We start from the raw sequence: 10039 nt of genomic DNA on the forward strand, positions 1-10039 counted from the left end.
AGATACAAGAGATGTGGTCTAAGCCTCACTGCAGTGGCTGCTGGGAGCAACTAGCTCCTTCTGGTGTATGCCACATAGATATATACTAAAATATTCCAATTTATTTTTTCTCATACTATTACCACTGAATAGTAATTCATCCAGTGATGGGTAAACTTATTTCCTTTTCTTTATTTCTCCCCTGCCCCACAAATGTCTACTATTCTCTAGGTGGCATCCAAAAAAACAAATGATCTTGAGGTATCTGATTGTATGACCTCTAGACCTTTACTGACTTTGAATTACAGAGAGAGAGAGAAAGAGAAAGAAAGAAAGAGAGAGAAAAGACAAAAAAGAACCCCCAATCTAACAGTAAAATTGCTTCCTCATAAAAAACTGTATAGATTATCTTTGGTTATTTTGATAAGGGTTATAATCAGCTTAAAATTAATTCATTCAAAATTCAACAATTATTTAGTGAGAACATACCTATTACATGCCAGATAGGTAAAGTATCTGTCCTCATGATGTTTATTTTTAATTTAGGGAGATATTTAATAAATGAGAGAATGTTTTTTATAGCACAATAATTTCAGATAATGACACATGCTTGTGATGAATTCTATGATGACTCTTCCAGATACCCCTTCAGGTCTACTGTTCTTATTTCTCCAGCCACTGGGAATGCTGCAGCAGATGGCCCTCACGTCTCAGCCTCCTTTGGGAATTATTTTAAAAGAGTGTCAGTTGCCTTGCCATTTCTGGGGTAGTACATATCCAATAACTGGTCAACACAAAGGTATAAAGGATGAACACTTTACCTCCAGCTCAGGACAACTCTGAAGGTCCATAACAGCTTTCTGTGAGGTCAGATGAGGCCTTTGTTGAAATTATATCATAGCCCAGCTTCCTCTGCCCAATCTTGTTTCTTTCCCTTGCATTGGTACTACCTAAAAAATTCCTGCTTACTAATCACTGCTTCAGTTTACTTCTTGGGAGTCCTGACCTGCAACAGTTAGTACTAGCAGGGGACCAAGGAAACACACACTGGATTAGAATTTGGGGTCTGGATTGCCTGATACCTTGCTAGGGATAAAGACACCATTACTGGTGGCAGAGATGAATGCTAAGCATGGGCCTTATACAAGTCCACTGGCCAGCAGCAGAAACCAATGCTGAGTCCCCAATATAGCACCAACCCTTGACGATGCCAACCAGCCACCTGATGGCAAGTTAACCACAATAGACCTCTTCAGCCCAGGAAGGGAAAGTGGCTCATTTGGACAGAAATAGAAATATATTCTGTGCTTGGGTTTGCCTTTCCTTCCCAGGAGGCTTCAGCCAGCACCACTATTTGTGGGTGTACAGAGTAGCTGATGCATGGGCATGTGTACCTCATACACTGCATCAGAGTTAGGGACCTGCTTTTAAGAAAAGGGAATGCAGGAGTAGGTATGTGACCATGAGATCCACTGGTCCTATCACATACTGCACCATCAGAGGCAGCTGGCTTGGAAGAGTGATGAAATGGTACATTCAAGGCACAGCCGAAGCAGTAGCTTTGAGATTATACCTTGTGAAGAGGAAGGTGGTCATCATCTGGGGTGGAGTGTGTACTTGATATCAATGAATTTGATGTGGTGCTTTATCTCCAGTCGGTAGAGTACAGTACCTGAGGCAGAAATACAGGGGAGGCAGGAATGGCCTACATATTGTGACTCCCAGTTACCTGCTTGGGGGAATTTGTCTTCCTCTCCTTGCATGGGTTCTGTGGATTTAATGGTCCTGGTTTCCAAAAGGGGATTTCTTCCACCTGAGGACACAGCAAGAGCTCTATTAAATTATAAGCTATAGCTGGCTCTTGGGCACTTTGGGTTCTTTGTGCCAAGGTACCAACATGCAAGAACGGAAGCCTCTGGAACAGGAAGAGATAGCACGACTGTTATACAATGGAGTCAGGGAAGATATATTTGGCACTAAGTGATTTATTTAGGTGCCTCTTGGTACTCTTTTGCCCAATTTTGACAGCAATAGATAAGTTCAGAAGCCCTAGTCAGAGAAGGACATGGTGACTAGGACCTCAGACCCCTTAGAGATGAGAGTCTGGTACATGCCAATAGGTATGATACCTAGACCTGAGGAAGTAATAGGTGAGGTTGGGGAGAATATAGAATGGATAGTAGAGGAGGGAGACAATGTGTTTCACTTGCGATCCCGAGACTGGCTGTAGTGATTAGGGCTCTATTTCATGCCACTAAATCTCAATAAGCTTTATCTGAGAAAAAGATGCATCAGCATCCCAACAAAGCTGCTTCCAGAATGCATACAAAGCAGCAGATCCAAAGAGTGGCTCAGGTGGACTCTGTGAGGTGTTACCCATATCCTCATTCGGGAGAAAAAGCATGTTCCCCAAGCTTCTGGGAGTGCTGCAAACAGTGTTAGCTGTCAGCTTTCTTTGGGAATTACCTCAACTGACCGGAGCTGCTGCGCCTCCTTGGGGCAGCTGGTGTACAGGTACTGATTGACGTGGGGATATAAAAACTTGTCGCCTTGGCTTAAACTTGCTATTGAAGCCATTGAAGCTTCAGAAGTTAATTGTGGGGTTGACTGAGGCCATTTTGAACAGCAATGTTCCAGTGAAAATAACAGAAAGATCCAGCTTTGAATTATTTCCCAGCCAATTATTAGTTGTGTATATTGGACCACTTATGTCTTCTCAGAGTTTTAGTTTCTTATAAAAATAGGAATAATATACCTAACTCATAAAGTTACAGGGAGAATTAAATGATGTCATGACTCTAGAGCATAGGCTAGTAACCCAGTTCTTAACTCACAGCAGGGCTCACTCGTTTAGTCTCTCTCTCTCTCTCTCTCTGTCTCTCTCTCTCTCTGTCTCTCTCTCTCTCAAAAGGTATATTCACAAATTATATGAGCATTTTAAAAAGTCATTATAAGACCTTTGGCATTTAGAGAATTAACATATGCAGTTTTGACTGTTGCTAAATAACTCCAGTGGTCTACGTGATGTAATCATTTGAATTTTTTGGAGGTGCCCATTGAATTCAACACACTAGAAGGGGCTGGTTGGTAGCAGGGAGTCACTTTCTTGGGGTGGAGCCTATCCAATGCCAAGCATCTTCATCTTAGCCAGACTTTATGGTTTTTATCATTTTCCCAAACATGTACCTTTTGTGAAGCAAGAAAGTTTCTGTATTTTATGGAAAATGCCCCTGCTAAATAAAAGAACAATCATAAAAACAACAACAAAAATAACTAAAACCAACCAGTGAAGAATGTTGGCATGGAAGTGAAGAGAAAGTTAAGAAATCTGAAAAATAGATGGTGCTTACATAGTAAAATTGAATTTTGGGATAAATTATAGAGTAGGAATGCCACATTAGCAGTATCTTGGACTCATGATATGAATGCTTTTACCAGGTGCTCTATAAGGAAATGAGGAAAGGCAATTCACAAACTATTTCAATAAATTTTCCAGACAGAATTCTTATTATTAGCTTTATAAATGAGTCTAGTCCCCTATTTATAGAATTATGAAGGTCTTAAGGGGTCAATTAAAAGTTTTTAGTGATACCCAACTGAACTTTATGAGAGAAATTCTATGCTATAATGGTATCTGTGATTTTGGAACTTTGCAAGTGTCTCAGCATGTACCTCTTAAGAATGTCAGGGTCTGGGTAATTATTTTTAATACTACCACATAATTCCTGTTGTATAGCAAATTGTAAAATGCAAATTATTAACCATCGTGTTGGTAATCACATTGTAAAGAGAGAATTTGCATCTTTAATTGCCTGTTTCACAATAAGGATTTGGCATTTGTCAATAGATATTCAACACCATGTACAAAAGTTCTATGCCACAAAGTACACCGACAAATTAAATATGGGACCTGTCCTTTTTGAGGAAGAAAAAAATACTGGTTCCATGGTGCAAATATAACTCTGAGAATTGGGAAGGTGAATCATCTTGGGGAAGGAATATTGAGATCTATGACTGGCAGAAGGTCATAATATTGGTTCCTTTAAACAGCTGTTTATCCCCTCATAATCATTTAGGGAGACAAAAGAGAGATATAATTTATTATGGTACTAAAAGTGCAGAACTGACTCTAAGAAATCTGACATATCCTAGATGTGATCAGTAAGTCTCAGCACTTTCCATCTCTGTTAAGTCGCTTAACTTTGTGTGACTGGATACTCCCTGTGGTAGGTAGCTCTAATGTCTAAAGATAGATATATTTCCACAAAAATGAATTTTACACACGCATCCATAAAAAATAGCAGTCTCCCTTTCACAAGGCTCCAAGCAGTCTCAACACAGTGTTCCTTTTATTTGAACTTTGCAGTCCCAGTAGGAACAATGATCCCACATTACATTGTTTGAAAAGTCGGAGTTGAATTCTGTGGACAAACTAGATTAAGTTCAGGAAGACTGGTATTTCCTGGGGCAGGATAAGGGGAATAAACCACAAGACTGATTAAAATTTAACTGGGCACTAACTTCTTCATATTATCTTCTGGAATCCTCATTTAAAATGCAAATACTCCAGGAGGGTAATAGATTACATAACATTAAAAAGTAAAGCTATCAAGAGAGCTGCCAATGTGTATTTCCATCCTACTCCTAATGGTTTCCACAGAATGTCACTCATTCTCAGAAGTGTTTTTAAGATTTTTCAAAAATTCACTTGGAAGTCTTATCAGAGATTTCCTGGTCTCCTGAGAAGATGTAGGCTATCCTACGTGTAGAGGACCCAGGGAAGTGTGTGTGTGTGTGGGGGGGTGGGATATAGTGTGGTATTCAGATGGTCTTACTCAATGGAGGGAAATAAACTTCTGTTGAGTGTCTCCCGTGTGGCTGCTCTGTCCTATGTGCTTGCCTCTGCCATCTCATCAAATTTCTTTCTCCAATGCCATTATTCTGTATGATGCTGTAATAGCAGATACATGACTATGCATATGTCAAAATCCATTATGACCATTTTATGGCTGGGAAACTGAGGCTATGGGAGGTTAAGTAACTGCCATGAAGGAAGATCCAGTGCGTCATATTGGGATCTTGGAGTCACACTTGACTTCACTCATCTCAGAGCTCATTAACCTAAGAGGGCAGGCATCTTACCTGTGCAATTTAGACCAAGGCATTTTGGTTTTGTTCCTCCCCGCTCAGGTTTACTTGATTCTGATTTGTTGTAAGGAGTTCAGAGGCACCTTCAAGAGAACAAAGGTAGAGGATAAGATATTTACTCATCAACTATTATGAGCCCTGTTGTTGAGCAAGACTGGAGTAGCAATGGAAGAAAGGCTGTTTCCAATGTCCTATTCAGAGGAAGTTTCTCATTTCTTTATTTTGAGAATGTTAATAATATTGTTCTATGACAAAGCAAAACATAATCTTACCATATGATCCCCACTCCCAGGTATTTACCCAAGTGAGTTGAAAACGTAGGTCTATGTAAAAACTTGCACACAAGTATTTATAGCAGCTTTATATAGAATTGCTAAAATTGTAAGCAACCAAGCTCCCTTTCAATAGATGAATGGATAAACAAATTGTGGTACATCCAGGCAATGGAATATTACTCAGCAATAAAAAGAAATGAGCTACCAAGTCACGAAAAGACATGGAGGAAACTTAGTGCATAATCTAAGTGAAAGAGCCAACTATATGATATTTGGGAAAAGGCAAAAGTATAGAGGGAGTAAAAATAGCAGAGATTGCCAATGGTTCAGTGAGGGTGGGGGGATGGGGGTGGGGAAGACGAACTGGTGGCACACAGGGCATGTTTAGGGCAGAAAACATGACTGCATAGGTCAAAACCCATAGATTATAACACAGGAACCCTAATTTAAACTATGGGCTTTAGTTAATAATAAAGTATCAATATCAGTTCATCAATGTAAAATTGTGCCACACTGATGCCAGGTGGTGATGATAGGGAAAAGGTGGGCGGAAGGCGGGGTGTCTTGGAAAGCATGCATATGGGAAGTCTCTGTACTTCCCACTCAACTTTTCTGTAATCCTAACACTGCTCTAAAAGGTATATTAAGTTTTAAAAAATCATTCTAGAGCTACATCTTTCTTCATATGTCATATTAAAGTATATCAGATATAGCTGGAGAGAAAAAAAGAAATAAGAATAGTGTAAAAGAAAGGGAGAGGCAGAAAAAATATGCAAATTATAAAACGATAAAGTGAAACTTGTGCCACAGGAAAAAAAGTTTAGAAATTTAGAGAGCCTTCTTTTCTTTTTTCCTTTTTTTCGTTTTCTTTTCTGCCTTTGTTCTTTCTGGGGGCATGGGAAGGGAACAGGACTTGAGCAAGCTTAGAGTGTGGGATAAAATGACAGCATGGAATCTTAAAAATAATCGGTGGTTTCCCCAAGAGCAAGCGTCTTACTTAGAGCGGATGGAAGGCCAGGGCGTCTGGAACAGGGTGTGTTTATGACACGAGGAAGCTCCAGATGGGTAAACGTGAGCTCCGAGTGGTTAGGGAAGAGGGAGGGTAATGCTGTGACACTGGAGGAATCATGGGGCTGACCAGTTGGGAACCTGCTTCAGCGTGGCTCGGGGAGTAAACAGGTCACCCCAGGGGTACTGGAAATCAGGCAGTGGTGACATGGAGACCCAGAGTGAGGTAAAGGAGCTTAAAGAGGATGTCCCCCAGACAAACTTTTCTACCAAGGTATATAACACATACAGTAAAGTGCATAAATCTTAGATGTATATTTTGTTTAATTTTTGTTTCTGAACGTACCCATGGATCCATAGTCATATCAAGGTACAGAATCGCCCTAGCCCATTTGGCTCAGTAGTGAGAGCATCAGCCCGGGACTGAAGGGTCTCGGGTTCTACTCCCATCAAGGGCACGTGCCTCAGCTGCAGGCTCGATCCCCGCCCCAGTCGGGGAGTGTGCTGGGGTCACCAATCAATGTGTCTCTCTCACACTGACATTTCTCTCTCTCTCCCTCCCTCTCTCTCTCTCTCTCCCTCTCTTTCCACTCTTTGTGAAAAGCAATGGAAAAAATATTCTCGGGTGAGGGTTAAAAAAATAAGATGCAGAATATTTCCAATATTTCAAAAGACTCCTTTGTGTTCCTTTCCAGTCAACACCTCTGTCCTCGGAGGTAGTCACTCCGATGCCTGTCACTAAATATTAGCTTTGCCTGTCAACCTCAGATAAACAAAATCCTACTGTATGCATTCATTCCTCCTGCTTCTTTCTCTCCACATGATGTCTATGAGATTCATCCATATTGTTGCATATAACAGTGGGGTTTCTTATAGTTGCTATTCAGAATCTCATTGTATGAAAATATCATAGTTTATTAATCATTCTATTGCTGATGAAGATTTGAGTTGTTTCCAGTGTTTTTACTTTAATGAATAAGTTTGCTATGAACATTCTTGTGTACGTCCTTTGGTGGAAGGATGCGTTTTCCTCTTGTGTGTATACCTAGGAGTGGAATTGCTGGCTCATAGTATGGGCACATAGATATTGCCAAACAAGTCCCCTCAAGTGATTATACAATTTAAATTTCTACTAGCAACATATATAAATGTTCCAGTTTCCCCATTTTTTTTTTTTTTTTAACAACTTTTGCTTTCACCTGTCTTTTAAATTTTAGCCATTCTGGTGTGTGCAGAGTAATATCCATTCTGTTTTTAATTTGTATTTGCCTAATGAGTAATAAAATTGAGCATTTTTTCCAAGTAAGTATTTGGATAGCCACTTTTATAAAGTTCCTACACAAATCTTTTGCCTATTATTTAAATTGGATTGTCTTTCTATTTTTAAATTTTTTTAAATTAAAAAATGATTAAATTTATTGGGGTAACATTGGTTAATAACTATATAAATTTTAGGTGTACAACTGATTTGTAGTTCTTTAGATATTCTAAATGCAAGCCTTTTGTCAGATGTATGTATTGCAGACATCTCTCAGTCTGTGGGTCGCCTTTTATCTCTTAGTGGTATCTTTTGATTAACAAAAGTTCTTAATTTTGATAAAATTTAATTTATCAATCTTTTGTTTTATAATTAGGAATTTTCTTGTACTACTTAAGTCTTAACCCAAGTTCATAAATATATTATACTGTCCTCTTCTAAAAGCTTTATATTTTTACTTTTAAATATATAATGAATTTCTATTTAGCTCTTGTATATGGTGAGGTAAAGGTCAAGGTTCATTTCTCCTACCCCCAATTGTTCAGCAACATTTATTAAAAATTTCAACCTTTTCTCCCTAAGCTACATTGATGCTGTTGCAAATCAGATGACTGTAAATGTATGGATATTTTCTTCATTCTGGTTTGTTTCATTGCTTTACTTGTCTAGTTCTCTACAAGTACCACACTATCTCACTTCTGAAGCTTTACAAGAAGTATTTACATGCCTTGGCTATTCTAGATACTTTGCATTTTTATATACATTTTAGAATCAGTTCTAATTAAACTCTGCCTTCTTTACAATTTTGTACCAGTAAGTTGTAGCTAGGAACATTTTCTATTTTTTTTATGTTTAATTTTTCTTTTAAGCAAAGTTACATATATACATATATTTAAATAATGAAACAGCTCTAGAAGGCTATAGATGAAAAAACAGTGGTCTCTTAACCTCTTTCTATCCCCAAATCCCACTTTAAGAAGCAATCTCAGGGGTTAAAAAGGGGACATCTGTAATATTTTCAACAATAAAGATAAAGAAACTTAAAAAAAAAAAAGCCATCTCTTCAACTCATGGAAGGTTCTGGTAGGCCCTGGAGAGCTTGCCTGCCCTGGTGATGCAGTACCATATACCCCAGGCACAATTTTTCCCAGGATTGCTTCCAGGGCCCCTGAGGCTCAGGGATGTAGCTCCCCTCCCTCCTCCTGCCCCCCCCCCCCAGCAGGAGCCATGTGGACAGAAAGGGTCTGGAGAGCAGGTGATGAGGCACCAAGAGGCAGGGTCTTGGTGACCCCCAGACACATGGGACACTGACATCTTGGGACATATTTTGGGAATCCCCAAGGTATCAAGCTGTGTCCTGGAATTTGGGTCTGCAATTTACTGAAAGAATCTTGCCCTGCTGGGTTCTGGACATGTTGGAAGGGAGAGGGCCAATGCTTTCCGCAGGCCCAGCAACCCCCTCAACACAACCCCCCCCCCCCAACCAGTGCCTGGCAGAGGCCTTGAGTGGAGCTGGGAAGAGGCCCAGGCAGCCCTTGGGGTGCCCTTGGCGGGTAGGGGGAGGGTAAGCTGGACTGGGTGGTCAGTTGGTGACAGGAGGTTGGTGACGTTCATCGGTAATCAAGTATTTGGAAACATGGAGCAGAATCCAATGTGAAATGGCTGGCTGGGGACTGGGAAACAGTGAACAGTTCCTTAAAGAAATTCAGCTCTAGCCGTGAATGATGAGGAAGCCATTCCTCTGCCTGAGCCCCTGTCCTGTGACGGAGCCCAGCACCCCTTCAGGAGAAACAGGCCCCCAGCGATAGGGAGGTGGCCTGCCCTCGGGCCTACAGGAGGTGGCAGCGCAGATCCCAGTCTGCAGCCTGGGCTCCTGGCCGCAGTCTAGGACGTGATCACTCAGCTAGTTTCTTAACAGTGAGGCTCTGACACACGTAGACCCAGCAGCTCTGCTGACCTTAGCTCATCTGAGCAGGACTGACATTCCTCCAGGCAGTCACCTTGGCTCCAAAGGTCTTTGTCTGTGCCTGCAGCCCTTGGGCACAGCCTGGGAGTGGCAAGGCTTCCAGAGCTGCAGGCCCCAGACTTCCCTTTCAGACGTGTATTTTTGGTTTTCAAGGTACATGCCAAATGCGTGGTGTTGTTTTTTTCTCCAATTCTTTGTAATATGCCTTTTCTGACTGGAAACTCTTTGTACAACACTCCAATAAACATTTTGCTTTAAAAAAAAGCAATCTCAAGTCTTTTAGCTTTCTTCTGCTATTTAATTTTGTATTTCTCAATAATATGCTTCAAGTTTCATTTCTTAATTTTCAGCTGTAGATATTATCTACAAACTTCCTACTATGAAAGGTCATATAACTCTCACATT

The sequence above is a fragment of the Miniopterus schreibersii genome (genome assembly GCF_964146895.1).
Source record: "Miniopterus schreibersii genome assembly, chromosome: 2".
NCBI classification, from domain to species: Eukaryota; Metazoa; Chordata; class Mammalia; order Chiroptera; family Miniopteridae; genus Miniopterus; species Miniopterus schreibersii.